This window comes from Carassius carassius, chromosome 24 (assembly GCF_963082965.1).
Source record: "Carassius carassius chromosome 24, fCarCar2.1, whole genome shotgun sequence".
NCBI lineage: Eukaryota > Metazoa > Chordata > Actinopteri > Cypriniformes > Cyprinidae > Carassius > Carassius carassius.
In genome coordinates, this window is record NC_081778.1 from 17,768,571 (window position 1) to 17,790,095 (window position 21,525).

The 21,525-nt window shown below is 37.7% G+C and overlaps 2 protein-coding genes across 3 annotated transcripts in view; one reads left to right on the forward strand and one right to left on the reverse strand.

The window, feature by feature from the left end:
• Positions 1–21,525, reverse strand: part of LOC132103640 (protein BTG3-like) — a 232,998-nt gene that overhangs the window by 185,094 nt on the left and 26,379 nt on the right. The window lies entirely within an intron of this gene.
• Positions 6,367–21,525, forward strand: part of LOC132103021 (uncharacterized) — a 32,858-nt gene continuing 17,699 nt past the window's right edge. Inside the window, exons 1-2 of one of the 2 annotated variants that reach the window (XM_059507812.1) lie at positions 6,367–6,642; positions 7,366–7,437. The gene's annotated coding sequence lies outside the window, so the exon portion shown is untranslated. Of the gene's footprint in view, positions 6,643–6,816; positions 6,835–7,365; positions 7,438–21,525 lie in introns of those variants that run through there. The other variant, XM_059507813.1, reaches the window with a different exon arrangement.

Consider the following 21,525-nt stretch of genomic DNA (forward strand, 5'->3'; position numbering starts at 1 on the left):
AGGACTAAAGTTGGTCAGAAAGTTGAGTATCCAACTGTAGACAGAATTGCATAAGGTCCAGTTTTAAGGTTTCTAGAAAAGCATATATATTAAAAAAGACCTTAAATAGTTCACCCAAAAATAAAAATGTTATGTTTATGTGCTTACCCACAGGTCATCCAAGATGTAGGTGACTTTGTTTCTTCAGTAGAACACAAATGAAAATGTTTAACTCAATCCGTTGCAGTCTGTCAGTCAGATAATGGAAGTGAATGGGAATCGCAGCTTTGAGAGTCAAAAAAACATACACAAATAAAACAAATTAAACCCCGGCAGCTCATGACAATAAATTGATGTGTAAAGACACAAAATGATCGGAGTGTCAATGGTCCATTTGAGAAATAGGTGGCGGTAATGCACTTTTAAGTCTGCGATCTGCCATGAAGGAAGAAGAAGAAGACACATGCCGGCTGTTGAGAATACTCAGGACAGTTCAGACATTGTGGTGAATCAGAGGTAAAAACGATATAAATACTTTTTTTATATATCAACATTGTATTTAATATAAATAGTTAGCACAATTTAATTCTCACACTTTAAAAGTATAGCTCCTTACAGGCTGTGTGACTTATGAGATGTTATTACCACAGTTTTCTGCTCTAGACACACACAAGCATACATGATTCACATGCAACTCTTTTGTTCTTTCCTCTCTCAGAATCTGATGTTTCCAGACAATTATACTATGATGTACCCTTCTCTCATTTTTCTCGAACCATCTCTGTTACATTCTTTGCTTTCATAAACATCATAAACATGTCTCATTTCACTAAGTTCAGTTATCCCTACTGTAACCCCAATCAAACCAATACTTGACACTGCAGCAGTAGATTTCCATTAATGTATTCAGTAGGGGCATTTATCCAAAGCCACTACTAGTGAATTCAAGACTCAAACCAATGATGGCTGTGTCGCTTGTGACTTGCTTTACCAGTTGAACTGTAACTGAAAAGTATTATAAAGCACAGGCCTGAAATTCCGATTCCTGTCCAAAAACATTGAAAAAGGTTGTATTCAACTTTTTGCATTCCTTTCACAGATCAACCTGTAGGATAAAACCTTTCAGGATTCAGAAGAGGACATTTACAGGCATATCTTTCAAAGTTTCTTGAAGGGGAGGAGTGTTTGAATCACACTTAACCATTAGGCTAAACGCTGGAGAAATCTAGAGATCAATGCTTGGCTCTCTATTCTTTTATATATATATCCTTAACACAGCTTTACTGGTCATTCCAACCTGATAATCCCATACTTTCATCCTGTCTTTCTAACATCATGGGCTAAATGAATGAATGTCATGTCCAGGTCAAACTTGGAAAGGCTGTACTCCTTGACGTACCAGCCAGGCCATCAATTGTACACCACTCCAACAAACAGCTAAACCCAACAATAACAGGCGTCCTTGGGAAGTATTTCACAACCACACAAACAACTGCCCTGTTTATGCTCTTTAACATAAAGAAAGTTAGCCCCCAGTTCTCTGATAATGCTGTGTAACTCTGGGTTCAGACTCTTTTCATATGAAAATGGAAAATTGGAATGCTTTACTATGTGGCCTTCCAGCCATCAAACCATGCAGATGATCCAGAATGTATGAGAGCATCGGTTCTTCGGTCAGCCAAAACTGTGCACCATGCCACACTTCTCTTGACTCAATGCCTGTAGGCATCTGATTCTAATTCAAGGCTCTGATGCTAGCTTACCAAACCACCACTCAGTCTATTCAGTCTCCCGTACCCGGGAGTCAGTCAGAGAATGTGTGATGGTGCCATCACAGTGTGGTACAAGGGCACTTCCTAAAGCCTTCACACTAAGCATCCTCTAAATCAGTGTGTCAGGGTTCTGTCACTTTGGTCAGTTTATTTTTGGATTGGCGATAGAACTCTGATACGTCTATTGTCTTGCTGCTCTTCTGTTGTGTGCTTTCATGTTGTCATGTTTTGTCTGGACACATTTTGTGATTGGCTTCATTGGCCATGGGTTTTTGTTTTTTTGGGAGTGAGCACATGGCTTTTCTTGGTTGTGTCTTTGTGCCATGTGCTCTCCTTTCTGTTGTCTAATCAGTCTCTTTTTGCTGCCTGATGATTGGTTTATTTTCCCCACTTGTCCTCCCTCATTAACGGCTTTGTTTGCTGTCTCTTAATTTATTTTCCTTGTGTTTTCAGTCCTGTGCTGGTTGGTCATCAGTTATCCTCTTTTGTTCTGTGCTGCCTGTTCTTGTTCTGTTCTGCCTTGCCCTGCCAAGTCCAGCTACCAGTCCTGTTTTCCCCTATGGGATAGCTTTTGTTTGTTTTATTTTATTTTTTGAGTAAATGAAAGCCCATTTGAGCTCTGCATCTGAGTCCTCACCCCTTCCCTACTTGCACCCTGACACAGTGGTTCCCAAACATGTTCCTAAACCCCTAGCCCACAACACTGCACATTTTGTATGTCTCCACAATCAAACACCTGATCATCGGCTCTTTAGTAGAGACTCCAGCTGTGTTTGAAATTGCCTCCTATATACTAGTCTTGCTTAGTCTACCTCAGTCACTATTCCGTACATTAGTTTACTAAAGCCGCATACCCATCACTGCAACTTTACCCAGGAACTAGGGACTTTGGGCTGGTACTTGGTGTGTTCCCATCACAGGAACCAGGAACTAAATAAAGTTCGGGGTAAAAAAATGCCCCTCAGAAAGCCCCCGCTGGCGAGGTAGTACTTTTTCAAAGTTCCAGAACTTTTGGGGGCGGGACTTGGGCGCTAAACATGCTGATTGGTTGAGTTCACGCACCATTGTGATCTCAACCACCATTTATTTATATAATTTTCAAATTACTTTTATTGTGTCATGAAATGTAATATTAAAAGTATTTCAGGCAAGAATGTAGTTGTTTAAATCTGTGGTTTATTTATAAAGACAGCGCCTATTTAAAAATGTGTTTCACCAATTTCGGAGACGTCAGCTCCACGCGATCAGCAGGAGCTCAGTGATCATGTATCTGCCTAGAGCAGTCTCAAATCGACTAGTCCTTCTGACATTCGCCATTGGCTCTGATGTCTCTTTATGGTTAAACATACAATGTAATTTGTTTTGGGTAAATCTAACAGGTAATCTTTGGTTTGTATTCAAATTATGTATATGTTAAAATAAAAATAAAAAGAAGCAATTGATATAATATTTTGTTTCATTGTAATGGCTGTATATATACACATTTCCCTGAACTAAGGGATGCTATTATGCTGCTATTATTATTTTTAAATGAAAAACGAAAGGAGGCAGTGGTATTTGATATCCTATTTCATTTTATTGTAATTATACTGTTAGGGAGATTGCAGTAGCCAAGGCGAGCTGACTGATATTATCAAGTAAACTGCTGTTTGTAGAATTACCCGATTTGCATCGTCGCATGCGGACATTGCACTCCCGAGTCGAATGCGCAAAGTCTGAACTACCGAGGATGCAAGTCCAAAATTTGCATACTTTGTATTGAGAAACACAAGCAGACCTACGTCACCAGACTATTTGTCTAATCTTCCTGGTACTTTAGGCTGTGGTGGAAACATAGAAAGCAACAGGTCTGGGGGGAAAATAGTTCCTGGGAAAAAAAGTTCCTGGTACAATTGCTCTGGGTAATCTCGGGGGAAACGCGGCATAATAAGAAAACGAGTGAGCGAATTCGGATGCTGAGTGCGCCAGAAGTGCTGCCACTCTAGCAGTTTATGCTTGCTGCTTAATAACCATTTTAAACGTGCAGCTCTAGTATTAAATAAAAGATTGATCTTCATGAAAACTATCATTTATAAAGCTTATTTAAGCTATTTAATAATCAACTTAAAATAAATGTAGACCTGTATATTACACTGTCCCCACATATGACAAGTGGTTTGTAAAATGGATGGATGATTCAGCTGCAGGCGCCATTTTGTGAAATACAGGAATTAATTCGGCATAACCCTAACATTGCTTTATGGGTATTCTATAGCCATTGAGTGTACATCAGTTGTACACCCGTTAGTGCAGTGCTTTATGGGATTGAATAAGTGTGCTTGATAATGTCCACTATGGCTTGATAACTACAAATGGCTGTCCCCGCAAACAGTGCCATATTTAAGGGTATGGGGCAATTTCAGACACAGGCTCGAAGTCCTGACAAGGGTGTGTCAGACAAAAGTGACCTAGCAAAATGTGCAGTGTTCATCTCCAGGGCTTCATGAACACAGTTGGGAACCACTGCTTCAACCCCCCCAACCCCCAGCACTCTATATTTTTGATGGAGGGGGGTCCGATCCTTAGGATAGGTTTTAGAAGTACTACAGTACTCGACCTGGATAATAGGTTTTGTGATGGAAACCCTTTAAAACAATGATTGGTCTACCTCATCAACAACTCAACAACTCTGTCTCAGACAAGACGAACAACAGAAAGGCCATTACTTAGCACTGTGATCTGTAAAGTATTTACTGGTTTTTGGTCCAGCCTATTGAGTCAGCCTCAATATTCAGAAAAAAAACCCAGATACACTGACACAGAAACAGCCCAACTATACTGTGAAGAGTTACTTAACCTCCTCCATTGTAGAATTGGGCAAGGGTTGTTTTTTTTTAACCTGACAGCATAAAAAGCCATTTAAAGTTTTAAAATGATTCAAATCATGATTAAATGGTAATATGTGTTCTGTAGAAATATGTCCTTACTTTCTTACTCCTCTATTCTAAGCATTTGTGTATTAAACTTGTCCATCCTTCATAAAATAGTTATCACCATTTGCTACGTGTTGGAACATCACTTGCACATTAGTACATTGTTGTATTATATGCTTTTCTGTTTGATCTTATATGCTGTACTGTATGATTTTGATTGATATAATGTTTCCACAATTCACAAACATTTTTTGTTGTTTCGGGTGAGGTTTACAATTGGATTAGACTCTTGAGTCTTCTCTTACCGCAAGAGAATATCACAAGGGAGTTTGGTATTCCCAAACATCTGTGGATATCAGGTATCTAATGGACTTTCAAGGGCTACATTTGAGTGAACAAGCTGTTCTGTGAAACTTGCCCATGTGCCCCTTTCTGAATGAGAGTATGTCACTGGATTTTTAAATACACTTTTTCTTGTAGTCTTATAGGCTATAAGTGTCCATTGACACATTGCCCCTACCTACCATTTAGAGTCAATTCCTTGTACAGTGTCCTTTCTTAATAGTCTTATGTAAACCTTGACTAATCTTATTTCCACCGGAGTCAAGTACATGTACTGTGGTTCAAATGTTTTGTATTGAGCAAAGGCTGATTCATTTAGGTATTTTTAAGGCCATTTTAGTGAGTGAAAACTGGTAAAGGGAAACTGGTATAAAAGGTCCTTACTGTTTGCCAGAGTCAGCACCCTACCAAAGTGAATGCAAGCTTTATTTTGGTAATACATATCAGTATACCATAATTACATGATAGACATCCCATATTCTCGGTTTATAATAATATGACCTGAATGTGTGGTTTTGATTTGAATTTTTTCTATTTAATTGTTCCCTTTCACTGTGAGTGACAGCTCTCTAGTACTGTAATTATGCTTCTTGGAGGTACAGCTTGGGAATAAGAGAGAAGGATTACGTCTTAATAATTGAATAACGGGTAAAGGGTGGTGAATCAAGAACAGTCAACATCAAGAACACTAAGGTGGAAATGAAAACCGTTTCAGTCCCTGAACAAAGTGGAGCCTTTCTCTTGGTGGTGCATGCATCTTTGCCAGGACCTCCCTTGGGGTTAAAAGACAAGCATTTACATTTGTTGAGCCTTTGACTTGCTCAAAGGAAAGGAGTGAATGAATGGTCTCAGTGCCAGGTTTTTTAAATGTATTGTTTTATTTTTAGAGACTCAGTATTAATCTGATTTATTACCTCTAACTGTAAGCAAGAGGAAACACATTAAAATAATATTATTCGTTTATTATAATTGCCTTTTTCAAATCGAAAATGTTTCTTGAAACAGATAAAAGTCCACATCGCGTATTGAGTGTTTTGGCTACTAGGTGCAAAGGTGTGGATCGGTTCTGTGACATTTTTGTCCCATTACATTTAGCAACAGTATAGTAACTATGGAATATCTCGCAGCACTAAGAACAAGATCTTCTCTGGGTAAACTGACGTCCTCGATTTCTTTGACCAGAAACTTTAAGGAGCAAGACTGCACCTTGCAACAATCTCAAAGGCATGATGTAGGATGGTAGACAGTATTTCTAACAAGCCCCTCCCACGACATCGGCAGCCATTTTAAGGTACGTTCCTTAGATACCATGCGCAAAACATGCTTCCACACATTGGACTTTGAAATGGAGGCCCGTAGAACTGGAGGCGTGTCTTCCTCTCCATTCGCTTCTCATAGGTTCCAGTGGTCCAGTGTCACCGAAGAGTCCGGGTTGTTCCACACTGTTTGGTGAATGTGCACCGAGTTGTGCTAACATCAAACCTTTAATGATTGATTTTGTTTTAAATAATGAATAGTGGTTCAAGTATCTTTAACTTGCATTGAAAGTTTTGGAATATCTTACGTGCGCATTGCGCATCGGGAAGGTCCACAGTCTTACAAAGGAAAACGGCAGCAGCAGGAAGCCGAGGACGACGGTGAGTACCAGCAGTCCTAAGGGGGAATGAGCTCATAGGGAGAAGCTTATACCGATTTGCTGCGGAAATAAACGGGGGATATAACACCGAGTGTCTAATGCACTACTTAAGATTTCAAACTAAAATTAGGATGTTGTTGATGTTTTGAAGGATCGCGAGTTCTTGTTCGCGTGCTCGAACTCCAGGTTTCAAGTATGCAGCCCATTTTGTTTTGTGACGTTGGACTTCCATGTTCCTAGCCTGCCAGCCAGCTTAGCTTCGTGCGTTTGTCTTTCAGATTGCTCTGTTAGCATTATGTAAACAACCAAAATTAAAATGGAACCATTAACATTTTAAGCATTAACACGGGTGTATTTGCATACATTTACTGTACTTCTGATCATTTACTGACTAAGGTTAGTCGTAGATTTTCGTCTTAGCATCTTGCATCACTTTAAAAAAGCCACTGGGTTGTCACTGTTCAGCTATGAGGAGGGATTCCTCCTCCATCGCTTATTGTTGAAGGTTACCATGGTAAACCCTTTACATATATGTATTTTTTCACGTTTAAAAAATAAGTTTGTTTCATAGTTGAAATAATTAGAAACTAGTATGTTTAAGATGTCCATAATAGTAAACTGATTTTTTGTGTAGTTTTTTAAATCTTGATACTTCGATAAGACAAGTTTTCCCCCCATATAAATAAATGCTTGATAATGATGTTAGCCTTTTTTTCTTCTTTAGAGTGGATGACCAAAGAGAAAACAATGATAACAGGTCTGCATTTGCTTTTGGAATGTGTGCTAGCATATTAGGGTGAGTAGACTTTACTAATGTTTTGGGCTGTTTTCAATTCTTAACAATATGATCTAAGCTCATAGAATGCACAGATAAAGATGAATTCCCCTGATGGGAATGGGAGGAATTATTATTGCCCATGAAACTTCCTTATTTATTTTATAAAATAATAGCCATGTGCTGCCATTTGTTTACATGCAATACAACATGGGTTGTTTATAATAGAATATTCTATAAGTTAATAGATATGCTAATACTAGGCTTTGTTTGTATGGCAACAGCACTGTGCAGCTTAATTTATTTATACTGTTGAATTAGTTCTCACATTTAGTTTACACATTTAGAAGTCGCTATACAGGGAATATATATTTAGCTATTATATTAAACCATATCACACATTGATTATTTTGCATATTATAGGTGTCACTAATTACTTTATTTTATGAAAACAACATAAACCTCTGAATATGGCTCATGTTATGTGTGGTATTGTGTCTTTTAATAATTATTACAGTTCAATTTGTTCTATAACTAAAGCATACTGGTCTTATTTATTAAGCCATGTTGTAAAACATGTTTATAATGCATTTTAAACATGTTTTCTGCCGATATCGCAATATGCTGTGCTACGAAAATAGTGCTGAATTTCTACTATCTGTGCTGCATCTGTGTATATTGTACCTTGTAAATATAGGGACCAATAGGGCTGTCACTTTTGTGAAAAAATCATTTTTCGATTTTTAAGATATAAGTGTTTGTTGAATCGATTTGTAAAATTGATTTTCCATGTCTAAAAAAAAAGACGTTTCCTTTTTCAACGTCAAATAACGGAATAGCTGGAAACACAAAAGTCAGCAATATTTCTTATTTATTGGCATGAAGTGCAGAATAACACAGCAACAGGAGTGCAACATTCTCGAAAAAAGATATATGCAGAGAAGACGGCTGCCATAACATAAGAAAAACATCACTGCATCACTGCAACCTGGCTGCATTTATGATTTTAGGCAATTCAAAAATTTCCAAGATTATTTTAAATAATGATTCAATCCATTTCAAACAACTGTTCAAAAAATGAAACTTTAAATGGACCTGAGAAACAGGCCATGTGTGTTTTTTTATTGAACGTAACCGACACTTAGGCTAGGCGGCACTAGGCAGGCATATTGAAATGCGCAAAAAGTTAAAAATTTATTGGACAGGAAAACAAGTCGATCAACATTTTCGGGGTCCAGAGCAGAGCGTTTTTTATTCAGTATATGTCCAGCTGTTGAGAAGACGCGCTCCTACAGCACTGATGTCCCAGGGACACTCAGGTACAGCTGTGCAAGGTGGGGGTATTACTGCCAATTTTCCACCACAAAAGCCGGTCGCTGTCAGCTTGCAATGGTCCTTTTCATAACTCAGAATCTCCTGTAACTAGATGCGCGAATAAGGCGAATTCGCGTCTACCGCTCCGCGAGACCTCCAGACGCGCGTAAATGCGTCTTTACATTGACTTAACATTGAAATCATTCGCGCCAGACGCTCTATTCGTGTTTGGTGTGAACGCAGCATAAGAGGTAGCTTTCAACGTCACTGGGTCTTATAGGCAGGTAAAATTTCTTGTATTTTCTGTCTAGCTTTCGCAAGGTACTGCACTTTCGGATTTCTTTATTTTCTTTTTTTGCTTGTTTGTGAGTTTTGTTACATCTATATTTTTTTATTGTTTAATTATTTTAAAATTAATAGTGTACATATTTGGTTAAAATCGATTCCCTATTTTCATTTTCAAAACTTTTTTTGGTTGGTCCGATCGATTGTGCAATCGATTTTCGAACTAAAAGTGACAGCCCTAGGGACCAATATCTGCAAATGCGTTGCAGAAACAGAATTTATAAAACAGGCCATTATTTGCCACCAACTGGTGGGTGCAAAAAATTTACCCGCATCAGACATTGACACTGACATTAGTAAATGATGCATGTAGTCTTGAAATCTGATCACAAAAATTTACCTCAACAACCTTCTGCATTGCGAGTAAGTCACTCGCATATGTGACTAAATCTTTAATCTGGACGACAAAATGACGTCTGATATTAGCCAATGGCTAATAAATTCTCCGATTTTAGTCGCCAGTCTGTGAATTGGAGGCTGAAGTTTATCACAGATATATTTTCACTCAGCTAACACTGACTGAGTGCTTCAGAGTTTCACTCTCCGTCTAGCGAGCTGTGATATTTTTCAGTTCATCTCAATGCATGTGCAGCGCACCTGTATTTGACGTACCATAAACTCTAGTGTGAAGGTGCATGCCCTCGCTATTGTTTTCTCGTGCACACAACTGAGAATTGATGTGGTACATGTTAACAATATTCTTTGTATTTTCCTGTCAAAATAACGTTCCTTTTTGGAATTCTTCAGCTTTTAAGAACTGGCAGGTTTTCTGGTAGTGGGCGTAGCTAATGCACAAACGGCAATCTCTTTGGCTGTCGTTCACCTTTTATCGTCTGTTTTGATTTCAGAAATTCAGTTTCAGTGAATGCACACAACCTGATTAATATTCATAAATCCAGCAGCTCATTAATCCTTAGCATGTTTTATATTGTTGTTCTTAGTAGAATTTGTATCATTAATGTCTTAGCAGTATGGGTGGGCGATATGAGCTAAAATTCATATCACAATATTTTACACTCTCCAGGTGATGTCGATATTATTATATTGCAATATAAAAATAATTACTGGCTAAATATTTTAACCTTTATATAACTAGAAAAAGTGAGGGATTGGACATAGACCTGAAAAGTATTTTTTTTTTTTTAGTTTTCTTCAAAAAGTGCAAACGTAAAACATGAGGTAGGCCTGTATGAATTAAATTAAATAACCTATGTTTGAGTTGGCCAGTGGTTCCAAAACTTTTTCTTCCGGGCCCCCCTTTTGTGGAGAAAATATTTTCAAGAAAACCAACCCTGCCATATTGTGTATGTATTCTTATGAACAAAGCTGAATTTTCATCATCATAAATATAGTCTTCAGTGTCACATGATCCTTCAGAAATCATTCTAATATGCTGATCTGCTGCTTAAGAAACATTTGTGATTTATTATCAATGTTGGAAATCATTGTGATGCTTGATATTTTTGAATGTTGCTGAAAGTTGCTTATCACTTTGCAATATAAGGTTCAAAACATTAAAAGTGCTTTATTTAGGATTAACACAGTGGTTGAATTAGGTATTGCAGTCCTAATTCAACAAACAGTAACAAGTGCACTTGACAATGAATGAAATGAAATATGCTTTGTTTTCCACCAATAGGCAACCCAGGGTGCTAAAATTCAATTGGGTAAACTGTCAGTGGGCGGGTTTCACAAACCAAAACAAAGACCGGAGTAACCGCCTGGAACACACATTTTCAAAGGAGAACAACTGACTGTAGACTAGGTCATGATTTTCGAATATTCGATTAATCAATTTAATGACTGATTATTGATTAGGCTATGCGATTATTTTCTAAGAATGTGAACCGTGCCCGAGCGCTTCTTACCCCCAAAGCCTGGTTCGGTTGACTTGTTTGGAAGAAGTGAACCAGAGCACGGTTCAGTTTAATTAGTGTACTGTACACCTGCAGTGTGAGCAACCGCGCCAGGGAACTACAGACACGTGCAGCATGATTACGTGAACATTTCTGAGCGGTAAATGCAATAGAATTATAAACCAATATGTTGTGAGAGGGTCTTCTGTGTCACCACGTCCCAAACGACTCAAAATAATGAACAACGAAGTTAACAGAAAGATGCACTCCATTGTGCTGACCGAGAAACTTCCTGTTTCCCACGTAAGTCGTGATTACGAGCTAGCTGCATCTAAAATTTGTTATTTGCTGAAGGAATAAAATGTAATATTCCACTGGTTTGAAAACCATAATTTTTTTTAAACCATTTAAAAGTTCGACTCTTTTATGGTGATTTTTCTGAAGTAAATGTCACACGTTATGTGACTATTCACAAGCTTTTAATTATGGTATGCTTGGAAATATGTAACGTTTTAATCGCAATAAGCTTTGGGCTTTGTTACTTTTTATTATAACACAAAGCCTCAGGCTTCTGTCAATTTTAAGATAAAATACAAACAAAAACATTTTTATACACTTTATCTGTAGTGAGATATTTGCCTCCTGAATCAAATATATTTTCCTGTTTAATATTTGCAGCACGAAAATTATAACGAATAAGTATTTGAGTGCATGTTGAAAAAAAAACAGAACAATACAAACGAAAAAAAAAAATCAATTTGAGTTTAAAAAATCGTCAGTAAACCTTTTTTTATGTGAAGAATGACAGGTGCCACATACTTTTTTTTTATTTTTTATCAAATCTGGGCTTTAAATGAGTGTTAATATCAAAGCTTAAATTACATTATAAACGTTTCAAAAATTTCCAGTTGTAACCCCTATGACAAAGTATGATCTTTTAGTTTTGATGTGTAGGACACTTTTTGAAGAGAAGCTGACAGGGCTTTTACCTCACCTGATATACCAGAGATGTCCAGGGATGGATCTGCATCTGGCTGTTTCTTCAGCTTGATTACCCTATCAACCCAGGGACCTGTGTATGACCTATCAGCACACTCTCCTCTGCCCTCTTCACGTGCTTTGCAGAAGCAGGATAACCTGTGAGTCTGGACACTATACTGCTCACGACCTCGAACAACATGAATTTGTCTTGTCCCTGGAACAGTCCCAACATCAACCCGGTTTTGACCTTCACGAACAACTTGCTCAAGAGGTACAAAGTAGAAACATCACCTGGAATGATTGAAGGTACCAGAACCTAGAAGAGCAGGCTTTGACAGTTCTTTCTCACAAAATCTAAAGAAAGATTCTGGAGAGTTGATGATTTCATCACTAGCCTTGACAGAACGAACTGCTGCAGATTTCACCCCGCCCCCTTCCCCATCACATGGAGACTTACCATGACGAGACCCAAAAAAGTGTCTTTCTACAACCAAATCTAGATCCTGCTGCTGACCAAAGGAAATGTCATACAAAAGGAATTTTAGACTTGTATTGTCCACTACATCCATCTGTGAACTTAATCATCCTGGACAATGCGAGTTGGCGAACTTTTTTCAGATGATCAGTGACAGTATTAACAAATACTGCGACAGCATGGGAATCATGCTTGGCATCATTTGACACCATTATCACTGAATCTCGTACTGGCTCTGGATCACCACAAGAACAAGAGTAGAAACACACTACCGGGTGAATTGTAACCTGGACTTAAGCCCAGTGGGCACTCTGTACCTCGCTCTGTAAAAGGCAGGTATAATTTTCAGCGAAGTCCATAATACAGACAACTGAATCTTTGGGGGGATTTTTCACTATTTCCCAGAACTTCTGCTACTGCCATCTAGCTTGAAAAAGATGATTGGGTGAGATCTTGAGCTCACTTTTCATCTCCTGGATCAGTTCTTTAAGCTGGGCAGACCTGGGTAGTAGGGCCTTCCTAAGATTTCCACGCACTGTAGTATCTCCCCAGACCTGCCAGGAGACTTCATTTTCTGCTGCTACATCTAGTGGTTGCAGATATGCTTCTACAGCATCAACACCGCATTCTTGACATTTTCGGTCAATACACTGTAACTTGTGAAGCTTTCTGGCATCATCTGAAGGTGGACAGACGGTGATGTCACTTGCATGGTATCGATCTCTGATTTTGCAGTCCAGATTTTTTGCTTGGACAACCTGGTTTATCACCTTTAACTTCAAGTCCATGTTCTCACAATATTCACAAAGGCATTGGTTCAAATGGGCTTTTACATAGGGCAAAATGTGGCTTGGTCGGAGTGTGCAAAATTTGCTGAAGCACAACTTCATGTTGGGATTCTCATTTTGCCAGGCAGAGAATGTGGACTTCATGCTTTTCTGCAGGATTTGCTTCTGTAAGTCAGTTCTTTTGCTGACTGTTTTCTTGTGAGGCAGTGTGGTTGATACATCAGGTCTTCTAAAAAATGCTTGCACAGAAAGCCAAATTGCATCACTTACTGCATCACAACGTTTTTTACGTTGTTCTGTATCATGCCCTGCTTTTCTCAGACGGTCATATTTCCTAATGATCTTCTGTGATATTCCTAACTTTCTGCTAGAGGCATCCCTGACTTGCTTACTGGCAGATCCAAGGATGGCTGCAAGATTGGCATTAAACATTCTTCTATTGGCTGTGGACATCTGTTTGCAAGTTTGCTTCACCTATCCTAAAACAGAATCCACATCCTTGTCCTTACCGCCAAGCATCATGTCATGGAGAGCAGTTTTTTTTTCGCGGGCTTGCAGAGGCAACTAAGCCAGCTACTATTGTGCCATACTTCTGTGAACTGGTAGGCAAAACAGGTGTTGCATTTAGCTGACACTGTATTTTAACTGGATTAGATTCCTGATTAGCAGGTGTTGCAGCCCCCGTGTGATTAGGTGGATTGTTATTGATGCTTGAGGCTTTCTTCACTTCTGCTAACACCCTTTTCCTGTTGCGATCCTTTTCTCTCTCTTGTCTTTTCTTTTGTGCAGACATCCTAGCTCTCTGTTCACGCTTCTTGTTCTTAAAGTATTCCCTTCCTGCGGCTATTTTTTCCAGTTCAGTCCTAGATTGAGGCTTTCTTGACATGACACCTTGTTTCCTCACCCCTTTGAAGATTCTCTTTCTGGCGTTCTCTATACCTTCTCATCCTTTCACAGAGTTGTGCTTTCTGGATTTCTTTCTTTCCATCTGAAAGATTCTTCCTGTACTCCCTCAATCTCTGTTGTTCTGCCAATCTATGTAGTGAATACAATTCAGGGTTTGGCTTTAACTGAACGGTACCTCCGGATTCCAGCAGCAGCTTTACTTGTTCTTGAAACCACATCTGGACCATTCTCATTTCTTGGTAGGTTTCTCTCTCCTCCTGGACGCTCCATGGAGCGAAGCCTCAACTTGAGGAGACCTGCCATAATTTCTGAAAAAAAATAAAGAAAATAAAGAAATGCCATTTATATACAGTACAGACCAAAAGTTTGGAAACATTACTATTTTTAATGTTTTTGAAAGAAGTTTCTCCTGCTCATCAAGCCTGCATTTATTTGATCAAAAATACAGAAACAAAATTAATATTGTGATATTACAATTTAAAATAATATACTTTAAATTATCATTTATTTCTGTGATGCAAAGCTGAATTTTTAGGATCATTATCACATGATCCTTTAGAAATTATTCTAATATGATGATTCATTATCAAAGTTGGAAACAGTTCTGCTGCTTAATATTTTTTCAGAACATGTGATACTTTTTTAGGATACTTTGATGAATAAAAAAAAAAAAAAAAAAAGAAGCTATGTTTTTAAAATATAAATAATTTGTAATAACAATATACACTACTGGTCAGTAATTTGGGGTCAGTAATTTCTTTTTTTTTTAAATAAAATCAATACTTTTATTCAGCAAGGAAGTTAAATTGATAAAAAGTGATAGTAAAGAAAATATATTATTAGAATATATATTATTAGACTTTTTTTATTTTTATTTTGAATAAATGCCGTTCTTTTTAATCTTTTATTCATCAAATATATTAGACAGCAGAACTGTTTCCAACACTCATAATAAATCAGAATATTAGAATGATTTCTAAATGATCATGTGATAGACTGGATGTTACATGTGACACTGAAGGCTGGAGTAATGATGCTGAAAATTCAGCTTTGCATCACAGGAATAAATTATTTTTTTTAAAGTATATTCAAATTGAAAACTATTATTTTAAGTTGTAATAATATTTCACAATATTACATTTTTTTTCTATATTTTTGATCAAATAAATGCAGGCTTGATGAGCAGAAGAAACTTCTTTCAAAAACATTAAAAATAGTAATGTTTCCAAACTTTTGGTCTGTACTGTGTATATGTATGTATTTATATATATATATATATATATATGAGTTATGACTAATTCTTTTTAGATGCTTTACATTTATAATTGTTTAATTATATGATCTGAACACCACAGCAAACTGAATTTACAGAATAGCTGTTTCATTTCTTGAATATACTTCTTAAAATTAAGAATCTGAAATATGAATTATGACTCTTAGTCTCCATGTTCATGTCAATTACAAGATAAGGATATCATCTTCTCTATGATAGGCTGCAATTTACATAGCCTGATTTACAGAATATGATGTTGCATGAATGGTGGCCTACATAGTATTTGGAAAAGTTTTTTGATTTCATATTAGGCCTGCCTTTTAAAATAATGAATAGACTACTTGAGACATTTATTAGGCATGATGTGCTAAATATGATTTGGAGAAATAATACACAAGACTATAGGCTATTGCTGAGCTGTGGCTGTCGGCTACACTTGCACTCAGGAAATTGTTGGACTCTTGACTGGTCAATTAATTGAGGTAACGCTGAATCGCGTGACTAATCGACCAATACAGGCAAGGAAATGAGCACAAATTCACGGTACGCTCTAGCTGCCATCAAACGGAGCTCCGGTGGAACTGAAAGTAACCTCGCGTATCGCCTGTGGACTACATAATTTGGACATGATGAAGGTACACTTGACAAGCTGTGGAGCTTCATTTTACCACAAAGCTAATGTTTAAACTAGCTTTATTGTGTGCCGTCAGTGCGGAAGATCTGCGCTTGTTTCTTAACATTATAGCCCAGTTGTTTAAAAATCTATGCGATTAACGCCGACAGTTTATTCTAATGGCATAAGTGAGATTGTGTTAACACACTATTAACGTGTTAACTTCGGCAGCCTAAGCTATATTCTTACGAACATTGGACAGAAGAAGGAAAAAAAAAAAACGGGAAAAAGTCAGCAAATTCATTGACGCTGTTGACTTTCATGAACAGCTTATTGAGTCAAAAATACTCTGAAAACAATGCTCCAAGTTGGACAGACTAAAAGTTTTCGTCTAATTTACGAACAAGAAGTGCAGGATCTGTCAAAATGTATACAACCACCATGCATTCATGCTCTTTCATGATGAACACGACGCCCCTTTCGGTCCGAAACCACTAGCAATCATCCGACTAGCACACTCTTTTATCCTTTCTCACCACAATGATCCTATTTAATGTTTACTTAACCAAAGTTTACCACGTTCGTATCATTTTAATGTTCGTAAACTTTTGGACAGAAGCCACACACTTACCCACATTTGTCGAAATCCGTGAAATCCTGTTGTTCTTTCTCCCGTGCAGAACAAGCGTGACCTAGACAATCTTATATCTCACATGAGAACCGTTGAGACATTAGAAGATGGAAATTCAGCGTCAGAATAAAATGTACGAGCGTTATGATTTTTGGACAGAAAATCTCTAACCCTTTTTTATTCCGATTTATTAACAATTTATCATGTAGCAACGCATATGATAATTTAACCCACACAAGATGTTTTTATCGTTTTGCTACTCATACAATTACATGGAAAAATTATATCTCTGTTTCCTTTAGAATCATAGTTTAACGTTCGTAACTGCTTGGACAGAAGGTGTAACGAACGTTAGTAAATGTTTCCATTGCATCGTGGTGGATTAAGGGAATTATACTTGCAGTGTTAGTAGTAGTATTTTGTAGAAGACACACCAAAATAAATGTTATGCACCAAAATTCATGATTTTATTAAAGGAAATTAAAGAAATGACTTAGGAAAAATCCAGATGCACTGAATGTCCCACCCTGACATCCGCAATTTCTAGGGACGGAAATAAATAAGTCTCATTACACGATAATGCCAAGGCTTAGTGTGATAAAATTAACTTTATTATTTCTTACATCTATCTTAAACAAAACAGTGAAAAAAAAAAAGACAACAACTGGGTATTATTCGATCTATTTTATTCATTACACCCCTTGTGGACAGAAACTGTGGAATCGCTCACAGGTATGCTTGGGCTGTTGAAGTTGTGTGTTGTTAAACTTAAACCTTAAAATTTAGAACACTCTGCAGAGATGTCGCAGTCTTGTTGCAGTGTTGGTATATGGTGCTGCCTGATGTGTACATATGAAGTACTTGTTCCCTCTGTCAAAATTGAGGGGGTTGAGGGTCTGTCTATAAAAACATTCCTCATTCCTTACACAAAGTGGAATGCATTTTAATGGCAATAGGGGGAAATGCTTAGGGTAGTTTGCAAGTGTATGTCTGAAATCGAAGTGGAACGCAGCTTATTGCTTTTCAAATTTGTCCTGGAGATCCCTCCACCACAAAACAATTTTAGCTGTCTCCCATGTTGGACACAACAGTTTTGAGTCCTGTGTTCTCAACTAATGAGCTGATGTATTGAATCAGGTTTGTTAGATGAGGCATGTTGCCTGTGATAGTAATAGAATCCTTGAATTGTTGGAATGTGGATGGTATGTCCATTTGACATGGGTATACTTTGATTGGTTGATTGACAGGTTTGAGACCACTAGTGTAGCCCAGGAGTAGCCAACCCTGTATTTTGTTCAGGGCGTGTGATTTTTACACCCAACAGCCTCGCAGCTGATTACATTCGTCAACTTGATCACACATTCCAAAGAAAAAAAGACTTTATGGTATTAGAAAAATCATGGATGGATCTCATGACAAATGTGAAATCTATCAAGCTACCAAGCACAGGTGTTGGAGCAGTTTGAACTTAAAACTGAAGTCTGCAGTAAATTAGCCCTCCAGGAGCAGGGTTGGCCACCCCTGATCTGAACTGTTCCTCTCATGTAAACATCTTTTTTTGTACAAAATAAATACATTGCAAGTTGCTGTCTGAAAGTTAAAGGCTAGAATCCACTACCAAACTTCTGCACAGGGTTTTTCCCCATTTTGCGGTCTGGGTAAGTCAATGGTAGTCGCTGAAAGTCAGAGCTATTCTGTTGATATTGGACAGTCTTAGATAGGCGATCAGTGAACTGGTGTAAGATATGGGGTCCACAACACATTGTCATTCCTGGATGTGGAGTAGCAAAGTAGTAGTCCTCTAAAGGATACCTGGGAGTGGCTAAAGTTTTATATATATATATATATATATATATATATATATATATATATATATATATATAACAAAGGTACCTTTTACATATTGGACTAAGATTTTATTTCAACTCAAATTTTTTTCAATTTATAAATCACCCATTGGAACTTAAATCTGGAAAAATGGTCCAACAGGAACAGAGTTGCCCAATCCTAAATTAGTTTCTTATGCCGAGCAGGCGGGCACACTCCACAATTTTCAGAGCCATCAGATTGCAACTCTTTTCACACTGCACAACTGTCTGGGGTACCATCTAGTTGCTTTTGTGTGCACACTTTTCAATGGATCGACAACCAGGGGTCACACATTACACAACCTTTCAATAGGAAGACTGACCGACAACCCGGTCTAATCTACAAATTACATTTCACAATCAAACATGTGCAAGAAGTGATGCAGGAAATAATGTAAGGTCATGCATGAGACAGGAGTTCTTGTACAAGAGGAAGATTTCTTTCTGTAAGAAATTGTAGCCCACAGGAAGCTTACGATACAAGTTGTCTTTATGCTGGTTTGCGGCGCAAGAGAAAAATGAAGAATATGATGGAGACATGGTTGCTTGCAAAAGCCATGCATCCTGATGTTTTGTTGCAGGTCTATGACTCCACCCCTTGAACTTTCCCCTGCTCTCTTATTGGCTGTAGGTTGTCACTAATGTCATTTTCAGTCAAAACGCATTTCATGTTGCAGGACAGGTTCAGATATTTAGCAAGCTAAGGCTTAATATATCTTAGGCTTCAGCAACTTATCAGTGCTTCTCTCAAATTGCGTCTCTAACACACATTATGCAATTTGACACACGGGAACAAAACTGATTTGCCTCAGATTTTGGACATTTGTCAGCGATTGAAAACCAAAGCTAAAATCATGAGGTGTGTGCCTGGCATGAGAACCTCAGTGTTACCCAGCTTCATTTGAACTTCATGATATTTTGCCCTATGCACAGGTCTTGTCCAAATTATGGAACGTACCTTATAAACTTAATTTAAGCTCCGTGGTTTCGCTAGTTGAGCCGTTTTGATTAGTTAAAAATTAGACATTAAATTGCCAGATTTAGCTGTTCAAGGTTTCTAGGATTAGTAGCAATTTCAGAGTAGGTTGAAACTGCAGGAAAATTGGCCATTCAGGAGCAGGATTAGAGACCCCATACCCTTGTCTAATACAAATTAAATCTGTGTTTTGCCAGCGTAATTTCTGGCTCCTAGGGTGTAAATGGTAGTTATTTATTATTTGGCTGGATCATGTATTGCATCCTGAAAAATACAGAGCTGCATATTGTTCTACAAATAAAAAAAGGGGTTATGTGCAGCTTTTCCATTTAAAAGCAAGCAGAAGCAACCGCAAGCAGTTGTAGGAGTAAGACTATAATACACGCTAAACTCAAGTTCGACTATCCCCCTTGGTCCGAAGTCGGGGGCCAGGCCCGCTCGACCTGGCAGTGGCCGGTGGATATGTGTGGCGGTCAGTGGATATTAGCCCTGTAATTTAGTGGTACGTTGCTGTATATTCCATGCATTATCATGGAATCATTTTTCATTAATATTATAATGACAAGTCGCAAAGACCCACTTCGTTTAGTTACTGTGTAACAAGCCAGACTGCTCTCACGAGTCACGCACATCATGTTCTTACTCATGCAGTGAAAAATAAATTGCGGGGCAAAGACTAGGTTACACTGAGTGATTACGCGCCGATATACAAGAGAGAGCTCAGAGCAGCTTATTGGGTTGCCAACCGTTCCATATAATACGGAATCGTTCCGTATAATACGGAATCGTTCCGTATTGAACTGATATGGAACGCACATTGTTCCATATTTTTGAGAATCAATTCAGTGCAAATCCATGACAGACACACACATAGCTTCTAATATATCTCAGACTATGAACGATGATAAGAAAAAAAAACTGACAGTGGGGTAGATAGGCCTACTAAATTCTCCCCGTTTGTCTATGATCAGCGTAGCTTTTTAAAATCTTGGAACATCATCAGAGAATGCCCTTTTAATTGGTCGTTTCAGTCATTGCGAGTCACATATCATAGGAATGATGACGACAAGTGACAACAGCAGGAAATGTAAAAATGACTACCTCCGAGCGGCCGGCGAAAAAGAAAAGAGCACAAAAATATATAATTAAATGGGAAAATGACTACCCGTGGCTGGAATGCATGAGGGACAATGAATACAAGGTAAATTTTACCATATGCCATCGTGTTTTTTCACGGCGGAGTATGTGATATTAAGCCGCATGCATCAGGCGATAATCACAAGGGGAGCGAGAGGCTGCGGGTGCAGGAGCGATGTCAAGGTTCCTTGTCCGTCAGACGACTCCAGAGACTGATATGGTAGGCTATGTAATCATATGGATTTTTAAAACTCAAATATAGTTGATAAGAATGTGATTATATTAAAAAAGATAATACAGGTTTAGCCTAACATTCCATATACATCTCCCCAGTGTTCCGTCTTGTTGTGATTTTCCTATTTCCCGCTACCTCATAATTTGTCAATCATTTCTGATGGGTTTCTGGAGGAGGGAAATAATTATTGAATTAATAATTGTTTTATGTATCGTTTTGCACTGGAAAGAAAGTTAACTATAATGGAAGTATAATTATATAAAGATATTTGCACTACACTTCCTTAAAATGTTGTCTAATTAAATTAAAAATATAAATGGTTTCACTGGAAAGAACATTCTAGAAGTCAAATTCTATTGAATAAGTTTGCACAAGGCTACAGAAAACTGTTATTTTTCTTCAAATGCAGTCTAAGCCAATGAGTTTTGAATGTTATATGTTGTATTTAAGTTAAAAATAAAACGTATTAAACTGAACAAATCTATGGTTCATTGTTGGCAAAATGATCATTATAGCCTTTATATGTGGTTCAGTCTTGTATATTGATTAGGCCTACTTTGCTATTCTATAAATATATAGGCCTAATAAGTTGTATTATAACATACTATAATGTATGAAATATATTTATCTAAATGTATCAATTCGTTTCCACAATATTCACCAGATTTCATCATTTCAGGTTTTTTTTTTTTTCTTCCGTGGGGGCATGTC